General features: G+C 40.1%; 1 protein-coding gene across 8 annotated transcripts in view; it reads left to right on the top strand.

Annotated features, from left to right (window-relative positions):
• LOC139468153 (kelch-like protein 3) overlaps positions 1–23,056 on the top strand; it is a 198,865-nt gene that overhangs the window by 56,095 nt on the left and 119,714 nt on the right. The gene's annotated exons all lie outside the window — the stretch shown is intronic.

Below are 23,056 nucleotides of genomic sequence, written 5' to 3' on the forward strand. Positions count from 1 at the left end.
GCCACTTCCACACCCAGGGCACCTGTGGCTCTTGGTTACAAATCAGAGTTATCTGTCCTTGCCCTTGTCCTTGTTATATCCTTCAACAGTGGGTTTATCATACGTTCTAGGTGAATGAAACTTCCATTTGGTCTTCCTTGGAATTTATTTCTTTTTTTGCATTATTCATTATGTGAACGATAAACTGATTTTCCCATAAAAGAAATTCTGTCAGCGTGTCGTGTTTCGTCACAATTGTCGGTAAAGGCTGGCTTGATCCATTTTGTGATGTTTACATATGCTTACATAAATGTATAATTTTTTAACTCCTGCATTACTCATTAATGCATTTACAGCTTACATTTGACAGAAACGAAGCTGTGAGGGGTCAAGCTGAAGAGATGCAGGACTCCAGCGCAGCACCCACGTGACGCCAGAAGTGATGATGTCATGCAACTTAACATAATTTTTACTTGCATTACTCCTTAATGCATTTACCTTTTACCTTACAACAAAAGAGACAGCTCTTTTCAATGAAAAAAAAGCTGTTTCTATCTCAAGCCTGCTTTTTGCAGGACCACCAGTGCTTTCATGTGACTGGTTGTGACGTCACATTAAATTATATTACTCCTCGTCGTCGACAGAGAAAGTTTACCTCTGACCAAGGAAGTCAAGTTTGTTTTCAATTCTCGACTAGGTATTAACATGCTTATGTATATTTAAATATCCATAGCCTCTGGCAATATAAAAAGTTTTTCGTGTGTTTGTATTTTATACGCTTTGAGAAACTCATAAAATCTTTGGTGATTGCAACTGTGTGTTTACCATCGGTATGCCAAAGTCTACTTCAAGTACAACTTCTAATTTTGTGTGACACATGCTTGCGCGGTGTACAATTTGCAGTGGTAAAAAATCTTTCCAAATTTCCATAATTTTTGTTCACCTCTCTCTCCGCAGAGTTTCTCTTATTGACAGGTCACATCAGTGCTAGGTCAGCTTAGCACTGCATCGCCTGCCTACTCTGTAGCGCAACAGATGTATGCGCATCCTCCAGCACCATACCTGCAGAATAGTTGGTTGCAGAACTGCAATCCATGGCACATATGTACCAGGTGCCGGCGCCAAGTACCAACCTCCAGTATCAGCTACACATCTGACAACCCAAGCACTAGCTCCTACACCTGCGTCTTATGTTTATCAGACACAAGATGTGTGCTCTGCTATAACAAGTATGGCATCGTTAAGTGCCAACACCATGGCTCAAAGTTGGATTTCGTCACACAGTTCACTCTCACCAGGTGCTTCTTTAAAGCACTCTGCTATAGTAAGAACTACGCACTGCAGTAGAAGTCACTCACCTACGAGGAGAGCGCATCACCACCATTCGGATTCAAGAGATGTATCAGGCGGCGAGGATGGGGATTCCTCTGTAGAATGGAGTAACCCATGCCTTCGCGGTAGCGGCCCAGGCTCACACTTTGGATGAAGATGATTGGCTCTTCGAGACCAACCATGCTCAAAGTCCCAGGCACCAGATTTGCTTTCATTGAAACTGAAATCAGGCTTTATGAGGAACCACCTTCAAGCAGCCCTAGCAGAGATCACTGTTACACACAGGCTTGGTTGCTTAGTGTTCTCCAAGTGGGATTCAGAGTTTAAATGCCGGCTCCTCAATCAGCCATGGTCAGCTAGTGTTCTGTTCAATGACCAAGTCACAGAAACGCACGCTCAGGTCTCCAATTACGCAGGGGGTGATACCTCGATCAAGGCATTGGAGCATGTGTCTCAGAGCTTTTCCCAATGCGCAGGCAGGTCAAGCAATTACAAGCCACGACGCTCGTCTCTCAAGGAGCAGGACCAGGATTCATTTTGTGGTAAAGGGCATGGTAGGGGCAACCCACAAGGCTCCAATCAGTCCCACTGTGGAAAATTCCGAGGCAGGGTGGGGGATAAGAGGGGGAAACACTGAAGCATTGGACAGTCACGACTGGGAGCTCCCACTCCCAGTCATCCCAATTGTCGACACCTCTGTAGATCGTAGACTGGGACTCTTCTGGCAGAACCGGGCCTTACTGAAGGACGTTTTCATACTCAACGTACGTACACAAATAATCAAACCAATAACTGACTTTATACACCTGAGGAACATCTGGTTCGAGTCGTACATAGACTGCTGTCTGCTGAGCCATCCGAACATGTTCACCCTGGTACGCTAACGGGATTTCACCACGTGTCTGTAATTTAAATTGGGATGGATCATATTTAACTCCTTTGTACGGGTTCCAGTTCATAGGGGGCATGTTCCAGACAGATCAGTGCCGAGTGCCCATCTTCTTTGGACCAAAGAAGGACTCCAACAAGATGAGAATGATTCACAATCTCTCTGTTCAATGAGCGCTACCTGGAGCGTCCGCCATACTTCCACCTAACTCCCTTGACACTGCTCAGGACCAGAATTAATGCTTATGATTCCCTGATCAGCCTCGACCTACAGGACTCTTATTTGCTTGCCCCTATCCATCCCAGTGACCAGAAGTTCCTCAGAATTCAGTTAGTGGTGTCAACTACCAATGGTCAGTACTTCAATTTGGTATTTCAGTGGCCCTGTGGTTATTTACCCGTCTCACGAAGCCACTAACTGCTGCCTACCTACACCTGAGGGACTTCTATTTCGAGTCGTACATAGACAGCTGTCTGCTGAACCATCTGGACGTGGCGACCCTCATCCTACACAGGGATTACACCAGGCGACTGCTACATCAACTGGAATGGATGGACAAAGTCGGAACTTTCCTTCTTATTGTCTCCAGTTCATAGGAGGCCTATGAGCTCCTTACAGTACCATGGGACAGATGGATCAAGATACTGCACCATCTGTCTTCTGTTCTCCACAACCCCTCACACTTCAAGTGATCCTGGGATTACTCACGTCAGCCCAGGATTTGACGAGCAGACGTCACCTACACCTGCATCCGATCAAGCAGTTCCTGGTGCCTTAGTAAGATATTAAGGCCCTTGAGTATCCATCTCTCTACCACCTTACTTCAGGAGTCATCTCAGCTGGTGGATGGAAGAGTCGACGTCCTTTACAGAGTTATCCCCAACGTCACACCTATTCGTAGATGCCTCACTACATGTTATGGGTGCTCATCTTTGAGGACAAGACACGGTAGCTCCAAAGGAATGGAAGCATCATCCCCAAGGCGTTTCATCTCATGTGTCGGCACCTTAGTCAACTACAAGATCTCAACTTATGTTTCCCTGATTCCATTCCCACAGGCTTGGGTGGTGGAACCTCGCACCTTGGTGGCCAGCAAGGGGGTGGTTCATAGACCTCAGAAGTCTTGCAGGAAGCAATCCACAAGCTCTGCCGTGGTGTCCCAACCTACTCATCCATCTGCACAGCTGGTTACCACACCAAACACCAAGCAGGTTTCATCTGCATGCCTGGCTCATCTTGAGAGAGCGCTAGGTGCTATGGTGCACAGACCTTTGACCCTAGACCTTTATGATGATAAGTGGCAATCCTACGAAACACTTTGTAAAGGAAAGGATCAAGACACCACTTCAGCGTCTCCTCAATTCTTGGCTGAATGCATCCTTTATCTGCATAATAAGTGACAACTAAAAGGCAGAACCATTACTACTTATTTGGTTACTCTCGCTTTGAAAGTGGTAGGCACAGAGCTGTTAATCTCATGGATGTAATTGCCAAGAATCACCTACCGGGACAGCCTGACCAGTCATTCTCCATCCCACCTTTATCATCGATTGTGGGAGCCGAAGATGAGGAGAAATTCTTATTGTGCCCTATGCATGCTCTGCGAGTTTACATCCATCGCTCTAAGACAATGTGTGGTGCTCGGAAACACCTGTTTATTCCCATCTTCCAGACCTCCATGACTGAAATCAGCCACAACATCATAGTGTGGTTGCGCACCATCATCCTTCAGGTTTATGAGATCGCCAACCTTGATCCATCAGGAGCTAACATTCTTCATGAGATGCGGACAGGTGCCTCTGCGATGGCTCTACACAGTAAGTGCTCTATAAGAGCTATCATGGAAGGATGTTTTTGGAGGTCTGACAGTCCTCGCAAGCCACTATATGAGGAACGTGGCCATGGAAGATGTCCGTGAAAAGCATTAATGTGTAGTTGCATGACATCATTGCTTCCTGCGGATGGGTAAATTCTTAGTGACAAATCTTCACAATCTCACAGAAGAGCCTATATTTTGTGACTTTCTACCATTAGAAGGACACTTCTGCAATACCTTGTCAATCAAACCCATTAGACCCTATGTTCCTCAAGCCTAATGGTGCAGCTGAAGATTAGAAAATTTTCATCCACTAGCTTAAACATTTGTTGCATGTGACCAGGTATTTCTATTTTGGGCATGTATTACCCAAAATTTATTTATCAGGCTATATTTCACAGTTGAATTTGTTGGGCAATATTCCTTCAGTTAGCAGTGCCCATCAGGGTATTGGTTGTCGGCTACACTGTCATCTGCAGCTAGTATATATTTGTCAGGGTATTGGTTGCCGGCTACACTGTCATCTGTAGCTAGTATATATTTGTCAGGGTATTGGTTGTCAGCTACACTGTCATCTGTTGCTAGTTTATATTTGTCAGGGTATTGGTTGTCAGCTACACTGTCATCTGTAGCTAGTATATATTTGTCAGGGTATTGGTTGTCAGCTACACTGTTATCTGTTGCTAGTTTATATTTGTCAGGGTATTGGTTATGGGCTACACTGTCATCTGTTGCTAGTATATATTTGTCAGGGTATTGGTTGCCGGCTACACTGTCCGCTGTAGCTAGTATATATTTGTCAGGGTATTGGTTGCCGGCTACACTGTCCGCTGTAGCTAGTATATATTTGTCAGGGTATTGGTTGTCGGCTACACTGTCAGCTGTAGCTAGTATATATTTGTCAGGGTATTGGTTGTCGGCTACACTGTCAACTGTAGCTAGTGTATATCTGTTGGGGTATTGGTTGTCAGCTACAGTCATCTGTAGCTAGTTAATATCTGTTGGGGTATTGGTTGTCAGCTACACTGTCATCTGTAGCTAGTTATGTCTCCACCGGAATGGAGGGAGACATATTGTTTTTGGCACGGTTCCCGTCGGCGTTGGCGTCGGCGTCGGCGTTCCCACCGTTTCCGGACCATAACTCAGAAACCGTATAATATTTTTTCGCGAAACTTTGTATACACATTAACCCAGCACTGAAGTGGTGCCTTTTGCTATTTAGAGATTTTTGACATTTTTATTTTTTCTCGTTTCCATGGAGATAAGTTGAACATAGGCTCTGAATGGGGGTAAGCTTTGTTTCCTGACCATAACTCAGAAACCGTTTAATATTTTTTCTCGAAACTTTGTATACACATTAACCCAGCACTGAAGTGGTGCCTTTTGCTATTTAGAGATTTTTGACATTTTTATTTTTTCTCGTTTCCATGGAGATAAGTTGAACATAGTATCATGGAACTGTTCTAGGTGAACAATACCTTCCAAATGACGTGCTGGTTTTCTTGGGGAATTAGTCAGCAAAGAGCCAGAGTCACAGGAGACTAATCACAATTTTATTTACAAGAACAATTAACAATTTACAATTTATGCTTAGATAATAACTGAGGGTGCCACAGAGAGTCGGTACACACTCTGGGCTGTGGGAGAGAGGTCTGCTTTGTAAGAGAGTCAAACCCCTTCTCTGCTAGAACTTGGCTACAGTATGTATTTAATGAAAGTTTGAACAATAGAAAGGAATGTGATTGGTTGATACACGATTGGTTGTGTCCTATGCTAAATGGATGGCTGGACAGAGGGGAATACTAAATCCTGTTAATCCTGTTGGACTGGCACTAATCTTGTTGACATATTTACTGGATGCTTGAAAGAGATTAGGGTGTCACTATAGATGAGCTTGTGTGGGGCTAATCCTTAATGCCCTATAGACGAGCTTGTATGGGGGCTAATCCTTAATGCACAATAGACGAGCTTGTATGGGGCTAATCCTTAATGAGTCTTAATTGAAGTAATGTTATTCTAATATACCCCGGTAGGTGATGACAGATATACTTAAATAAATATCCTTTGTCTGGGAGATGGGATCTTGATACCTTCGGCTAGCAACCATCTAAAAAGCTATAACTGAAACTACTGATATTTTATATATGCATTTTACCTGATGATAATTATTACTTGCTAAACTATAATTATATGAAATGGTGTATAAATATTACACCATGATAACTCATAAAAGCACTTGATGTAGATCTAATTATTATAAGATAACTTAGTATAAATGTTAACCATGATAACTTCCCCTCCGTCTGAAAAAGTTTGGACCCCAAACGTGTAAAAATAGAAATAATGAAGGCTTAGATGGACAATGTATAGTAGTGAATAATAATTATTATAGAGTCTCTTTGATATAAGGAAAACATAATATAAAAATGCTGTCATCAGGGAATCTGGATGTGGAGCTGGCTTGTCTTGGCACTCTGTACTGGTGGTTTTATGGGTGATGTAGGAGGCCTTGAGTTCCACATCCTGGATTGGGGTTGTAAGATAGTAAGCTGTGTCCATGGAGGTTTTACATGGAAACAAAGAAAAGAGAGTTAGCATGTTCAAATAATATGTCATATATAAATACTTCCTCAGTTTGTCTGTAATAACTAGAAAATAAAACAAATATGATAATTATGATGTAAAAGATCAGTACATAATTATTACTAAACGGTGTCATGGCCAGGAAGAATGTATTGGCGGCAAATTACAAAAGTATATGATGAGAAAAATAGTAATATCCTTCTATTTTTGGATACAATCATTAGACGAATTATATATACATATATGTGCATGTGCATATAACAAGTGCATCGATTTATTACACTAATACGGTATACAAAAGGTGTATATCCTTTTTAGAATTCTTTGTTAGTTTTCGTAACTATTTGGTTTGTTTCGCTTTGATTTTCGTTCGGTTCAATGTGATAGGGTTTGGTTTATTTTGCTTCGGTACGGTTTGCTTCGCTACGGTATGGTTTGGGTTCGATTCGCAGTATGGTTTGCTTCGCTTCGGTACCGTTTGGGTTCGATACGCAGTATGGTTTGCTTCGCTTCGGTGCGGTTTGGGTTTTGATTCGCAGTACGGTTTGCTTCGCTTCGGTGCGGTTTGGGTTTCGATTCGCAGTACGGTTTGCTTCGCTTCGATGCGGTTGGGGTTTCGATTCGCAGTATGGTTTGCTTCGCTTCGGTGCGGTTTGGGTTTCGATTCGCAGTATGGTTTGCTTCGCTTCGGTGCGGTTTGGGTTTCGATTTGCAGTATGGTTTGGTTTGTGTCATTTCACTTCGCTTTTGAGATTGGTTGATCAGGTCAATGCTCAAAATTTGTTGTGATACAAATAACTCAAATGATCAGGCTGATGCCATTTGTTCTCAACTGGCGACCCATAGTGAAAGGACTGGACACAAGAAAACATAACAAGATACAGCTAATAGCTGTTTCGTGATTTGCACCGTTTATTCAGGAGATTTTGTATTTTGATCAAGAATATGTTCAATTGGCAGATATCGGCATATATAGGGAGTAGATCACCGTATGGTTGAGTGGTACCACATTCTGTGTAATTCAGATATGATTCACGGTAGAAAAAGGTGTTGATATTTCCAAAGTCTTTATGTGGAAAAATACCCCTTTTGGATTTATAAATTGGTGCTTCCTCTGGATCATATGGAGGATTATCTTCTAGACAGGACCACTTACGGAGATCCTTCCAGCTATCATCAAGGTAGCGCTGTATGAGGTGGGGAGGAACACTTTCAAAATAGCATGTGAATTGATCAGGATTTTCTTTATATGAGACCTTGACATAGCAGTCTCCTTGAATAATTTCAATGCCCAGAACTCTTTCTATTTTATGATCGACTTTTCGTAGGTGTTTTGGAAAAAACGGATATGGTTTAACATCTAATTCTATGCATGGTTTGGTGGACATGGTTTGGTGGACATTCCCTGACATTGAATTACCTGACAGAACATTGACTGATTTATTGTCTTGTGCTGAATCCTTTTTGTCGAAAAACTTATGATTCTTCAGTGGACGTTTTCGTCGTTTTCCTGACATACTTCTTTTGAGGTGAAATTCTCTCCTAATGGAGTCTGGAATGCTGCTGCCATACTCCCATGTGTTTCCTCTTTCTGGATCCTTCCATTTCACTCTGTAGTAGATTTTGCTATTTGCTCTCTTAGAACTAACAATTGAGTGGATGTCCTCTGGATTGAAAACCTGAGGGATATCCTTGGTTTGATTACCTGATGTTGGACTTGGAGGTTGTACCTGGCTGTCGTCGGGTTGTTTTCTGGATTCGGGCTGGTGATGCTTACTATTCACTCCTCTTTTCCCTTTGTTTACCTTTTCATTTACCTTGGTTGGAGCACTAGGACCTGGTGTGGCATGATTTTCCTTCATTGTTGCCGTGGGACTGGTAGGTTTTTCTGTTGTACTTGGAACAGGGTTTTTCTTCTTTGTTGGGGTCTTTTGCTTCGGACTCTTGTTGCTGGAAGTACCTGCCTTTGTTTTGGAATTGACCTTCTTACCTTTCTGTTGTGGAGGTGATTGATCAGTAGCCTGGTTAGTTGAACTTGTTGATGGGGAATTGTTGCTGTCAGGCTGTGAATCACTGACTGGTTCCTCATTGTCATCCATGACTCCTGAATCTATGTTACTGGTGTCATTGAGGTATGGTTCTGGAGGATACTGTGGACGATCAGCAGGATCAAAATATGGCTTCAGACGGTTGGCATGGACCAGTGGTTTGTGTATTTTGTCGTCAGAACTTCGGCGTAGTTTGTAGGTATAATTTGGACCTGTATGGACGATATAATAGCTACCATACCACTTTTTGGTTAATTTGTTGGAAAGGCCTTTTTCAACTTTTTGACAGTAAAGCCAAACTCTTTGACCTGGGGCGAATTCTGGTTCTTTAGCCTTTCTATTATATTGTTCTGAATACACCTCCTTAGCCCGAGCAGTGTTTTCAGCTGCGATTGTTCTAGTGATTTCAAGCTCCTCAAGCAAATTGGAAAGATAACTTTTGTTATTGTGGCCTAAATTTTCTTTTGGAATTAATGCTACATCTTGTGGAGCTCTCATTTCTCGGCCGAAAAGCATAACATATGGGGATTTTTGAGTTGATGAATTTGGAGCCATCCGATAGGCCATCATGATGCCAGGAATGAAATGGGGCCAATCATTTTGAGACTTGTTACAATAGGCTCTTAGTGACTGATTGATATAGGAATTGAGCCTTTCTACACAGCTGTTTGTTTGAGGATGGTATGGGCTGGTATGGGTAAATTTAATTGCCAAAAGTTCACAAATTGCTTTGATAAGTTTGGACATGAAGTTCTGACCTCTGTCTGAAATTAAGGTCCGTGGTGCGCCATACCGACAAAATATTTCTCTGACGAGAACATCTGCTACTTCTTTGGCTTCTTGGGTCCGAAGTGGAAAAGCTTCACACCATCTAGATGATGCATCTGTGATGACCAAAATGTACTTGTACTTATCTGGTGTTGTTGGCAGGGGACCAAGAATGTCAACGTGCCATCGGGTGAAGACCTCTTCTACAGGTAGTGGACGAAGTGGTGCCTTCTTGCCATGGTAGTGCCTCTTGGTCTGTTGACATACCTCACATGTCTGGACATAAGTGGCAATATCGCTGTACATTTTGGGCCAGTAGTACTTAGGTCTCATGGTGTTGTGCATCCTTTCTTTCCCATGGTGGCAACCGCCAAACTCTGAGTCATGATAGGATTGCAGGACTTGATTTCTGAGGGTTCTTGGGACTGCCAGCTGTTTAATGAACTTGTCTGCATGGCCTTTCTGTCTTTGTGGAACAAATCTGTATAGGATGCCTTCATCAATTTCAAAAGTATTGGCTTCAATAAGAATCTTTTGACGATCCTTTTCATTTTGTGGAAGGACATCATCCTCTTTGTAGTCAAAGATTTGGATGAAATCTGGACAAATCCTTTGTAGGTGACGTAAATTTGGATGTTCTTTTATACTTACTTCAACCAATGTGTCTTGGGTAACATCAGCATTTGTAGCATGTAATGCTGCGACAACATTAACTGGTACTGACTGATAATCCTCTTCATATTCAAAGGTGACTGACCAATGTGTTGTCTGTGTGTCTGATTCTAAGTGATTGACAATAGGTGTGCAAATATCCTCAGTCTGAGTTGTCTGTGTGACCCGTGTGGATGAATGGGTGTTTGGCAAGATTGTGGTATTGCTAGTTGATTTGCTTTGCTGAGTTGAAGTTACTGAGAAGACTGTTTTCTCAGCATCTTCTTCTGTCTGATCATTACAGTTAATATTTTCCTCATATTCCCTACGTGAGAGAGCATCGGCATTCCCATTGGCTTTGCCGCTGCGATGAACAATGTCAAAAGTGTAGGTAGAAAGTTCCAAAGACCATCGCCCTAACCTACCTGTGGCATCCTTGATGGATTTCAGCCATTTCAATGCTATATGATCAGTGTAGACTGTGAATTTGGAATTTGCAAGGTATGGACGAAAGGATCTAATGGCTTCAACTAGAGCTAAGCCTTCCTTTTCTGTAATGCTCCAGTTCTTTTCGCTGCCATGAAGAGCTCTACCACCAAAAGCTATTGGATGTTCATTATTTTTCTCGTCTTTTTGACTCAAAACAAAACCTATGCTCATATCACTGGCATCAGTTGCGAGAAGAAATTCTTTGTCAAAATTTGGATAAGCCAGAACAGGTGTATTACTCATAGCATGTTTGAGGGTGTTGAATGCCTGATCACACTCAAGTGACCATTGGAACTTTGGTTTCTTTCCTACTTCTGACTCTGAATGCTTTTTTAGCAAGACATTCAGTGGAAGCGCTATGTGAGCGTAATTTTTCACATACTTCCTGTAGAAGTTCGTGAGACCTAAGAAGGAGCGGATCTGCTTTTGTGATTTGGGCACTGGAAAGGTTCTAATTGCTTCAATCTTTTTGTCATCAACTTGAACACCTCCACATGATAAAACATGACCCAGAAAAGAAACTTTGTCTGTTGCAAAATTGCATTTGGATGGCTTTAGTGTTAATTTTGCCTGTTTCAGATAGTAAAATACTTGCTCCAAATGTTGGAGATGCTCTTCAAAGTTTTTGCTGTAAATTATCAAATCATCAATGTAAATCAGCGCAACCTTAAAAAGCAATTTTCTTAGCACTTTGCTCATGAGCTGTTGAAAACAAAGTGGAGAATTTGTCAAACCTTGGGGCAAACGTTTGAACTGATAAAGGCCTTGATGGGTGATGAAAGCAGTTTTATGCTTTGAATCTTCATGTAATGGCACTTGGAAGAAGCCATTAGCAAGGTCTAAAGTTGAGAAGATCTTAGCTTGTGCATTGGCTATGTTATCAACAACATCATCAAAAACTGGAAGAGGCCATGACATTGGTAAAGTGACAGAATTCAACTTTCTGTAGTCAAAAACAAATCTATATGAGCTATCACGTTTCTTGACTAGGATAATGGGAGCTGAATACATAGAAGTAGACTCCTCGATCAAATCATACTTCAGGAAATCATCTATAAGCTCTTCAGTGACTTTTTGGAGATGAGGGGATTGGCGATATGGTCTACACTTAACGGGTGGGTGGTCGCCAGTGTCAATGATATGCTGGTGCATGTCAGTCTTTCCTAAATCTGCAAGACTCGTTGAAAACATGTCTCTATTTTGTCCCAAGAATCTAAGTAGTCTGTGTCGTTGGTCAGGAGTCAGTTGTGTATTGGTCAAATCAAATCCTAATTTTTGTGCAATTTTAACATAATCCCTGGTGTCATTGTCTCTGTTCTCATTGTCGGTGTTAACGGTACTGATGAATGGTTGGTCAGAGCCGATTTCAAAAACAGAGTCTTGGTCAATGTAACTAAACTTGCCTACAACTGTACCCTTGTCAAGAACTTTTTCTTCTTGGGAGGGATTCATAAGCCTAAATGTAGCAGTTTTGCATTTCACTTTGGAAAGAGTTCTACCACCTGCTACTTCAGAATGAGCAGTGAGGGAAGCAATGGGTTCAATGAGGATGAGGGAATCCGCTTTGACCTCTGATAGTCTAACCTTGAAATGAATTTCACTCTGAGGGGGGATGTAAATCTGATCTATTGTTTTTGCTAATCCACTAATCTCTTGCACTGAATTGGCTATGAAATTGATATATTGCCTATCTGAGGTGCTGTTGTTAAGTATCAAGGAATGACAGCTATAATCTAAGACTGCATCATTGTCATCAAGGAAGTTCTCACCTAGTATCACTGCTTCTGGTAGTGTAGGCAGAACATAGAATCTTTGAGAAAATTCCTGATCCTCAATGACAAAATCTAACACAACTGAACCTAACACTTTATGCAATTCGCCGCCAACACCTTTAACCTGTGGAAAGGGTGAGTTTCCAAGAGTAAGGTTTTCAAAAGCTGTGCTCAGAAAAGCAGACGAAATACAACAAATGGATGCCCCTGTATCTACTAAACAATTTGTTGTTTTTGTGCCAAATTTTGCCTGAATTACACTTTTGGCAAGGGGCGTAACTAAAGACACTGTTGGAATTTCACTTTCAAAGTTACTTTCCATACCAGACTCCATATTTGCCATGACACCTATTAGTATGTACCGTACTAAATTAAAGAAAGACAAGTAATCAACAATGTAGTACTTACAATATTTGAAGACTTTTTCTTTCGTTGTTGGTGTCTTTGCAGGAGTTGGTTGTCTTTAATCCAGTGTTGAGGTCAGAGGTAGATGCAGCTTGCTTGTTATTCCATCAGATGATCACGGTTGGACATGTCCTCCAATGGGTTCTTGTAGCTGGTTGTAAATAGTTCCTGGACTCCGTGATTCCGAAAACGATGATTCTCCGCCAAATTATCATGGAACTGTTCTAGGTGAACAATACCTTCCAAATGACGTGCTGGTTTTCTTGGGGAATTAGTCAGCAAAGAGCCAGAGTCACAGGAGACTAATCACAATTTTATTTACAAGAACAATTAACAATTTACAATTTATGCTTAGATAATAACTGAGGGTGCCACAGAGAGTCGGTACACACTCTGGGCTGTGGGAGAGAGGTCTGCTTTGTAAGAGAGTCAAACCCCTTCTCTGCTAGAACTTGGCTACAGTATGTATTTAATGAAAGTTTGAACAATAGAAAGGAATGTGATTGGTTGATACACGATTGGTTGTGTCCTATGCTAAATGGATGGCTGGACAGAGGGGAATACTAAATCCTGTTAATCCTGTTGGACTGGCACTAATCTTGTTGACATATTTACTGGATGCTTGAAAGAGATTAGGGTGTCACTATAGATGAGCTTGTGTGGGGCTAATCCTTAATGCCCTATAGACGAGCTTGTATGGGGGCTAATCCTTAATGCACAATAGACGAGCTTGTATGGGGCTAATCCTTAATGAGTCTTAATTGAAGTAATGTTATTCTAATATACCCCGGTAGGTGATGACAGATATACTTAAATAAATATCCTTTGTCTGGGAGATGGGATCTTGATACCTTCGGCTAGCAACCATCTAAAAAGCTATAACTGAAACTACTGATATTTTATATATGCATTTTACCTTATGATAATTATTACTTGCTAAACTATAATTATATGAAATGGTGTATAAATATTACACCATGATAACTCATAAAAGCACTTGATGTAGATCTAATTATTATAAGATAACTTAGTATAAATGTTAACCATGATAATAGGCTCTGAATGGGGGTAAGCTTTGTTTCCTGACCATAGCTCAGAAACCGTTTAATATTTTTTCGCGAAACTTTGTACACACATTAACCCAGCACTGAAGTGGTGCCCATTAGTTGTTTGAAATTTCTAGGAGTTCTATTTTTGTCTCTGTTATTTAGTAATGGAGGGTGGGAATGAAGAGATGGGATTTAACGTGAAGTAAACGAATGAATGGGGGTTAGGGGAGGGGGGGGGAGACATATGTTTTTACGAGTAAAAACACTTTCTAGTTAATATCTGTCATGGTAATGGTTGTCAGCTACACTGTCTGCTGTAGCTACTTGTGTCGTTATTTGATGAACAGAAGGTAGATCATTTACATCAGACTGCACAGTAGCAGATGATTTATTAGTTCCTAATGAGGGTTATTTCAGGCAGTTTACTCTTCCAGAAATGGTCTGGATACTTTCAGGTCAGGTCAGGTCAGGAAAGGGAATCTATCTCAGCTGAGATGGGTTCCTGTCCTAGCAAGTTGGGTAGTCAATTCCCAAAGAAATCAAATATTCACATTACAACCCATTACTTTACTAAGAGGAAACAGGGGCACTCAAGTCATTTACAGAAGTGTATCAGAAACTCAGATGTTTTATTTGAGGGTAATGGGGGAGTTACTGGTGTGCCACTCCATTTTGATGAAATTGCAGGTGTATTTCCTACTCGTGCTGTAATTCAATATTTGGCAAAAAAGATTTTCCAGGAGGGAATACAGTATTTGAATACAGTTGGAATATTTAAGGATTTTTTTTTGTTTTTAAAAAATGGAAATGAAACCGAAACATGCGGTGAACTTAATTATGATGCGGGCAGTGCCTGAGAACCAAGACTATTATTTTTGTTTAGCCTAATACTGATCCTATTTAAGGCTCTGACCCTTTACTCTCTCAAACAGGATAACAATCCTCAAATCCAACTACTTGCTTGATGAGCACTTTTATTCCAAAGAGGCTGTTACTACTTAGAGGATAGTGTTTTGTTTAGAAAATTAGAACCTTTCTGCTGAAGATGAGGTTCCACAGAAATTACGTAAACACGTGATGAGATTGTCCCATGATACTCCTATTGCTGGTCAGTTAAGTGTTAACAAAACTTGTATTACGATTTCAGGTCATTTCTTCTGGCCAAGCTTTTATCAGGATGTGTACAAGGTTTTGTCATGTGTGTTGTATTGTGTAGGTAAACCTAATAAAATAATTCCTCCTTCCCCTTTGAGCCTTTACCAGCATTATTATTGACTGTGTTGGTCCCTCACTTGAAACAAAGTCTGGTAATCAGTATTTGTTGACAATCATGTATGTTGTAACCAGATTCTCAGAGTCCAATCTGTTAAGAAAACTACTGCGCTGGTAATCATTAACCCTTAAACTAAAAATTAACATGAAAATTAAATCATATATTTAATGTTGGAATTCTCTAAGAAAAATTTTCACTGATTGATAACAGCATACTTCTTGAATAACCTCGAAGACAACCTGCCGATCATTTTGTGATTTTTAAAACTTTGAACCGGTTGTGAAATATAAACAAACCGTTGAGTCAGGTGAATTTTGAAGACGTTGAAAAAACCTCATTGATGCCTACATTGTAATAATAACCTCAGATCTAATCAGTAATTATACTGAGGAACATGTTTTATTGAACTTGAGAACTTTTGTCGGTAGGAAAAATGGAAACAACTTGAACGAGATCAGTACCCCATGTAACTGAAATATGCACCCTGAACGGGACTGCCGACAGTAGACGTATCCAATTCTACATAATTAAAAATATGTGTATTTTAGAGGATGATTGGCAACTGATAGGTAATACTATTTATGGTTAATATTTATGTATTTCTGTTCATTGTTGACTTTAACCCTCTTGGTGCCATGGGACCATATATAATCCAGAGAAAATGTCCCTTTCCAACAGTGAATTAAGTGTGCATGAATTAAGTGCGCAAACTCAAAATCACAACCATCATAATCTCAGCTTTAACATCATGTAACTCATATTTTATACAGTCCTACGAATTGAGAAATATGGTGAGATTAATAAAGTGGTTACCGCTTCTTGGCCTTTCTCTACCAGGTTGAACTTCATGCGAATCAAAATTTGTATGCGTTTTGAAAGTCTCCCCGTGACTGTTTGATTCTTGACTTCTGGTAGGATTTAAGAGACCAAAAGATTAAGTTTTAGTAACCTTGGTGTTGTAGATCACTCTTTTTAATGGAACATGATTTTTTCATTTATGTAATAAGTTTATGAGTATTTCGTCAAATTGTTAAAAAAATCATGCTATTGAATCTATAAATGTATCATTAAAGCGAACATTAAAAAAATATCCCAAATTTAATGTGAAACTAATACCGAAAATAGCATGCATGTTATCTCTGAAAACATTTGTTGCACCTATTTTCGCGCACCTGTTGTGGAGGGTGATCATGCAGATCAACGATACCTATAAGGCCTGGGCGTATTGCATGGTACACAATTTATTGTAGTGAAAGCAAAATCATCAGCATGTACAGTTGCATGAATCATATCCCTTTATGCTTAACGTAACATCAAATGAGGATCCTCATATATCAACAAAAGTTGAAATAAAAGATACTCAGAAACTTGCATGTTGATACATGTACTCCCGTTTCTGGGTCAGGGGGCATACAAGGTCAAACAGATTTAATAACATGCCAATTATATCGTTAAAGTCACATTGTTCTTTTATTTTGGTGGTAATAGCTGATACTATGTAGTGATTTGTGTTCATTCTGGGTGTGACAGGCGCAATATTTTATGCTGAGGTTGGGTAAAGCGTGCCATGGTTGATTTTCATACGTCTGCTAGCATTACGACATGGGATTTAGATGTTTTGAATATGAAAATTATTCTACCAAAATATTTGAATTCAGGATTGGAGAAAATATTTTGAAGTTTGTTATTGTATCCTGCAATTTTTATAACATGACATTGTAATAAGCCTAATATTCTCATTTCAGCAAATGACATGACAAGGTATCCTCCCACAGGCCATTTGTCATACAGCTTATAACAACATGACAACCTCGAATTTTTTATTTTTATTTTGTCTAATGTTTGCTTAATAGATTAACTGACATGGTTCATGATTTATCATCTCACTGTTGTTTGCCCATAAAACAGATTTCATCTCAGTTAAATTAAAGGTATCAGAGATATAGTTATTGAAATCAGTGAGCACAAATTTCACGATTTAAACAGGTTTCAAATGTCAGCACATTCCACATTCATTCACATAATTCAGGAAAGTTCAAGAAAATTTACAAATTTTATGTTCGCTTTCGTCTTAACCTCTGTTTGTTTGAAAATATCAGGATATTATTTTATAATAATGTGTATTTCCTATCAGGAATAAATTGGTATTCATTTGTCCCATGTTTATTGAACCCTTGACTGTTTGAAATCACCCACTCTCTTTACAGCACCTTATGCTAAACTCAATCCAGCAGGCAGGGGTAAGAAGTGTGAAAACAGGCTAAAGGTTTAGGCTTTGATCAAGTTTTTCATCATGGTTGACTTGTAGCAGGTTAGGGTGGTGCAAATCTCAGAAGTAACACCAACGCCTGCTGGGGGTGAGTTGTGACCAAGAAGCCAGAAGTTTATTTTCAATACAAATATTCACCCTGGAACATAATTGAACAAATAATGAATATATAGTTATAAACATTAAAACATTGCACTTATCACCGTTATTGATATAATAATTGGGGGGCACGGGTGGCCCAGTCGCGATTCTCTGTGCAGAGTTGCATCCCTTGGGCACGCCAGAAACCTATGATTGTTGGTTCGATCCAGGTTCGCCCCGATTATGTTTCTAGGTTTGTCAGTACCATACCCGTGCTCGTGGGTTTCAGCGAAATGGTAAACGTCTGAGACCTGCATCAATTCGGGCTTTCCTCCCACAACAAGCTGACATGCCGCGATATAACTAGAATACTTTATCATAAAAAAATATTATAGTACATTACATCAGAGAATCATAAACATGAATGCTGTGTTTATTATCGTTACTGTACTTATGACATAAATTACATTCATACACTCAAATCACACAAGTATATCTACACTAAAATAATGTTTACATTATACATGCTGTACTAAACAAATATTACATCCTACATAATGTTTATAATCTAGTATTAAAAATGAAATGATCTGTGAAAACTAGTATACACTGTTGTCCTCCCTTGGATGGTTCCAATGTCGGAAAATCCATACAGACTAACCCCAAGGGCTGGGTGGTCTTGATACTTTCACTGTTGTGCCGCTCTTCCTCCTAATGCATCTTTCACACTGGCTGACATGGTTTTCTATGTCCTTAGTCATTCCAGGACAGAAGAAGTGATCCGGAATAAGAGAATTAGTTCTATGACGTCCAGGATGTCCAGCTTGGTCATGGAGGCAGTGCAGGACTGACTGGCGACATCTACTTGGCAGAAGAAGTTGCTGGCAGGTTTCACCATCCACTGATATAACTCGGTAAAGGACTCTTCGAAGTTTGAAGCTTGAAAAGTTCTTCATGAGACCACTCATCTCAGGATCTGCTCGACAATCACTTGGTCTTGGCTTAGTTCCATTCCTCAGATGGGCCATAACAGTATCCAAGGCTGGGTCTCTGGCTTGGGCTCTTCTCCAGTCTCGGGCATTGGCATCACACGTCTCATCACTTATTTCTACTTCCTGCTCCTGAATAATGGCTGATGAAACAAATACACTCTCCACGAGACTAAGGGTTGATGTCATGTTGCAGATAGCATTGATGGAATGTGATGAAATCTGTCTCATATTCGACTGATCCTCGGGTGTTGGAAGTCGTGACAACACATCAGCATCAACATTGTTCTTCCCAGGCCGGTATGATATTGTGAAGTTATAGGCTGAGAGTGCTGCCAACCATCTATGCCCTGTTGCGTCCAACTTCGCACTGGTGAGCACATATGTCAGAGGATTGTTGTCCGTTAGCACTGTGAAGTCATGTCTGTAAAGATAGTCATTGAACTTTTCCGTGACGGCCCATTTCAAACACAAAAATTCCAATTTGTGAGCAGAGTAATTTCTTTCAGACTTGTTTAGGCTCCTACTGGCATATGCAATAACTTGCTGATGTCCTTCATGCGTCTGATATAACACGGCACCATGGCGTCGTGTGCTGGCATCTGTATGCAATTTGAAAGGCTGGGAATAGTTTGCATGTCCTAGAACAGGTGGTCATGTTAATCTGTTCTTCAGTTCCGTGAAAGCCTTTTCCTGGTTGGGTCCCCAAGTCCACTGTACAGTCATCTGATCCTGTCGCGATCGATGTTTCTTGCCTTTCGTCTTAGGCATCAGCTCTGAGAGGGGTTTCGCAAACTTGGAGAAGTCCTGTACAAATTTTCTATAATATCCTGCGAAGCCAAGGAACTTTCTAACTTCTTCAGGACTTGTCGGTGTAGGCCAGTCGCTAATCTAATGTTTATAATCTAATATTAAAACTAACCTTTGGAGATGTATAGTGAAGATGAAGCTGAGAACGTCCTTGTCACAATACGTGTCAAAATATGAGTCTCATGTCGTGACTGTCCAGAGAAAGCTGTATATAGTAGACTGACTTAGTGCTTGTGTTAGTATAGAAGCTTGCCCTCTAAAAGCAAGACAAAAGAATACTCTCAACCCTCACAATAAACAAAAGAACTTACCAGCCCAAGTTCAGCTTGGAGCAATCAGGCTGGAAACTTGTACCGTACATGATCTAATAAAATACACAAATTACACTGTCTAAAACCAATACCATATATATACAGATAAATTATAGAAATGACACTGCCACAGACTTATCCAGAGTAGTTTGGTCTGATGGAGGACTGTATTTCATGTCAGGGTTTTTAGGTAGTCATGTATGATTTGGGAGTTAGACAGGTCCAATCTAGTACTCTACACCCTGAGTCACAAGGTGCATTTGAGAGATTCCATCAGACTCCTAAAAATATGTTCAGGATTTGCTGCTTTGAAACAGTGGAGGAGCTGGATGAAGTCGTTCATTTGTTATTGTTTGAGCTAGGAAGTCGGTTCAGCAGTGATTAGGGTTCAGTCCCTTGGTCACATGTCAAAGGACCACTTTGGGGAAAACTGGAATACTGTTCACAGTGTTATCAAACCCAACTCACTCAATCAAAGGACCAAGTCCCATTTGTGGTTACAATTTTGCAAAATTGGATAGATCGTAACATCATTTGTGCAAATATTGTATTCAAAACCCTGAAAGCATCACTTGAGCAATCTGTCTAACAGTTTCAAAGGCTGAATCGAACACACAGTGGAGACTGAGACTTTATATGTATAGCAGTTTATGCATTGTTGTCTAAAATAATGGGGTCCCCTGGGACGTGGTTGCCGTGAGCGCCATTGGCGCGAAGCTATCTAGGGGGGGTTTCGAGAAATTTTGTTAAATGTGGACCTGAAATGGTGAACCATAGGCCATTCTGAGCATAAATAAAGTGTGTGGTTAAGATCTTTAAGTGTCTGTTTTTATGTGTGTACACAAAACATCTTTGAATCTTCATAGATTAGCCACTTGACCCTTTACTCTCGACACCAGTCAACCAGAAGCTTTAACTGCTGTGACACCGTAAAACATTAGTCCTGCACCAGTACTGTAGAATATATTTATTTTATGAAAAAAATGTCAATCTAGAAATGTATACAAAAGCAAGTCTAGCCAGCTCTAGCTAGGAAATCAACATAGGGAAAATATTTTTTATTTTTAGTCAAGTCGAGAAGGGTATTGTGTAATATAAGATTTCATAGACATAATGTGAGTCTAGTAAAACATCTTTGCAACTACATGCTATACACCATTTGAAAGGTCTAATCCTACTGTTTATACATATGAAAGTTATACAACTTAATTAAGTTGTGAATAACAAAATGCAAGCTAACACATTCAAAACGTCCAGATTAAGGACCAAGGAAGCGAAAATTTGATGATTTTTGTCAAATATGAAAATTCATAAAATCCACTTACCTATTTCTCATTTATTTTCATTGTTTACGTGATCGGAAAATTGTTTTTTAAAAATTCATAATAGTATCTGTCATCAGCGGCTGTCCGCCGCTCAGTAACATGTAGAAACACTTCCGTTTTAGAAGCTTCATGTTAGAAAGCATATTTTTTTCATCTACACTAACCTCACCCAGAGTAGCTGTAACATGCTTTCTTGTTGAAATCTGCTACAAGGATGGTGATTTGTCAAAACAGAGCACATGACCTAAAGCTGTCAATCAAATTACAGCCCTGGCCCGTCCTTGTGAGTAATCAATTTCAGATTTTGGTGAAAGTTTTTTTGTTATTCTGAACTTTTCAAGCAGGAAAATTGCGATCTATAAGAAAAACATGGAACTTTATTGATGTATCATGCTAGGTTAGGAGCTGTGACAAAGATTTTTCAGGCATTTATTTTGGCATTAAATATCGTATCCAAGCCGAGAAATCGAGGCGACGAAAGCAGAGATGTCATTTGACTTACATTACACGTGATCGCATGAAAAGTTAAAATAACTTTGATGTAAGTTTGACAACTTTTAGATATATTTTTGTTGATTTTATTTATTACTTTGTATAATAGATTTAAAGATTTGCTTAAAAAGTTTTTATTTTGCTCTATGACATGTTCTATGTGGACCCATGAAGTGTGTGTCCGAGAATTTAATTTTCAATAACATTGATGGAAATAGAGAATAATTTTTAATCTATCGATAAAAAATGATAAATTGAAATGGAATACGTATTTTGATGTGACTACGGCTTGGCCGGCCTGTGGTGTCTGGGGACTCGAGGCTTCTTGGCTAGTGTACCAGCCTAAGGTGTTGAAAGAGTACATTGACTGTTCAAGCCAACTTTCTTGAAACCTATTTTTCTTTTGACAGAGTTTTGGACCTTAGACCTTCCTCCTACGTACTATCGGAGGTACTTCTTTCCTCCTACGTACTTGGTTATAAGGATAACCGGCCAGTTCCGGGACAGTACAATATAATATAAGCAACTATAGTTACTGAGGTATGTGTCACTACCTTACAATACATACAACAATGCATCAATACTCTGATTTACAATTGACTGAGTGGAACTGTTTATGCTTTGATCATGTTGTTATTTACGTTACGTGGCTCTATGTTATTACAATCTATATGTGTATGTGTATATAACCTTTGAAAACGATGCATAACTCAAAATTCTATCCTCTAAAATACAATTCAACATGAAACAAATAAATGTAAAAATTACGCCAACCAGAGTAGAAATCTCCCACAATGTTAGTCCATGCCTTAAATGAACATACTGATTCTGGCTGACTGTACAAATTATTACCCTGCCCCGCTATTTAAACTGACTCCAAAGCACAAGCTACCCCTGACCTCCCTATTGTTACACCAATTAACTCCCCAGCTATCAGCCATACCCCGTCCCGCTTCCCTGAACCTAACCTGTTCCCATAGTATTACCTGACAATATCTAAAAACAACTCGCTAAGTTTAATATACTAATGTAACCATACCATAATACATCTATCTAAAGTACTTGCATATAATTAATATATACAAGATTATCTGTGATCTTGACATTCAACATGAAGATATTCAAAGCAACGTTATTAGAAGTCCCACTGCATTTTCGCATGACGCTAATGTCGCTCCTTCGAATGCTCATTCATCCTAACGATTTTATGGTCAGTCTTGTTCACTCGACAATTCATAGGGGCTCTATTCAACACTCAGCAAGGTATGATGTTCGTTCCGCATGACCGATTCAACAGTTTGTTCCAATGGCACCCAAACAAGTGCTCCACCAATGGCAACAACTCCTGGATCTCCTAACGTAGGTGCAGGCAATCACTGTACGAGGTCAACTGCATCTGTGACCAATTCAATACCTCCTTGCGCCCTTTATCAGGATGGACGATTGTCACTCGCCAATCTCCCTGCGACTCCATCATCACCCTCATCTCCAATGGTGGCTAGTCGCACGTTGAGGCGCTTAATTCCGTCCCTTCATCTGTTCATCGATGCTTCAACCATAGGTTGAGGAGCGCACATCTTCAAGTGACAGGGCGGTGGTTCTGACGTCAATTGACAAATCAAGGCGGTCATTCTAGCAGTCAAGCATTGGTCAGAGCTCCTACGCTCCTCTTCCTTCGTGAACTAGTCCGACAACACTGCGGTAGTGTAGTACATCAACAGTTGA

This window comes from Haliotis cracherodii, unplaced genomic scaffold (assembly GCF_022045235.1).
Source record: "Haliotis cracherodii isolate W230 unplaced genomic scaffold, xgHalCrac1.p SCAF_2, whole genome shotgun sequence".
NCBI lineage: Eukaryota > Metazoa > Mollusca > Gastropoda > Lepetellida > Haliotidae > Haliotis > Haliotis cracherodii.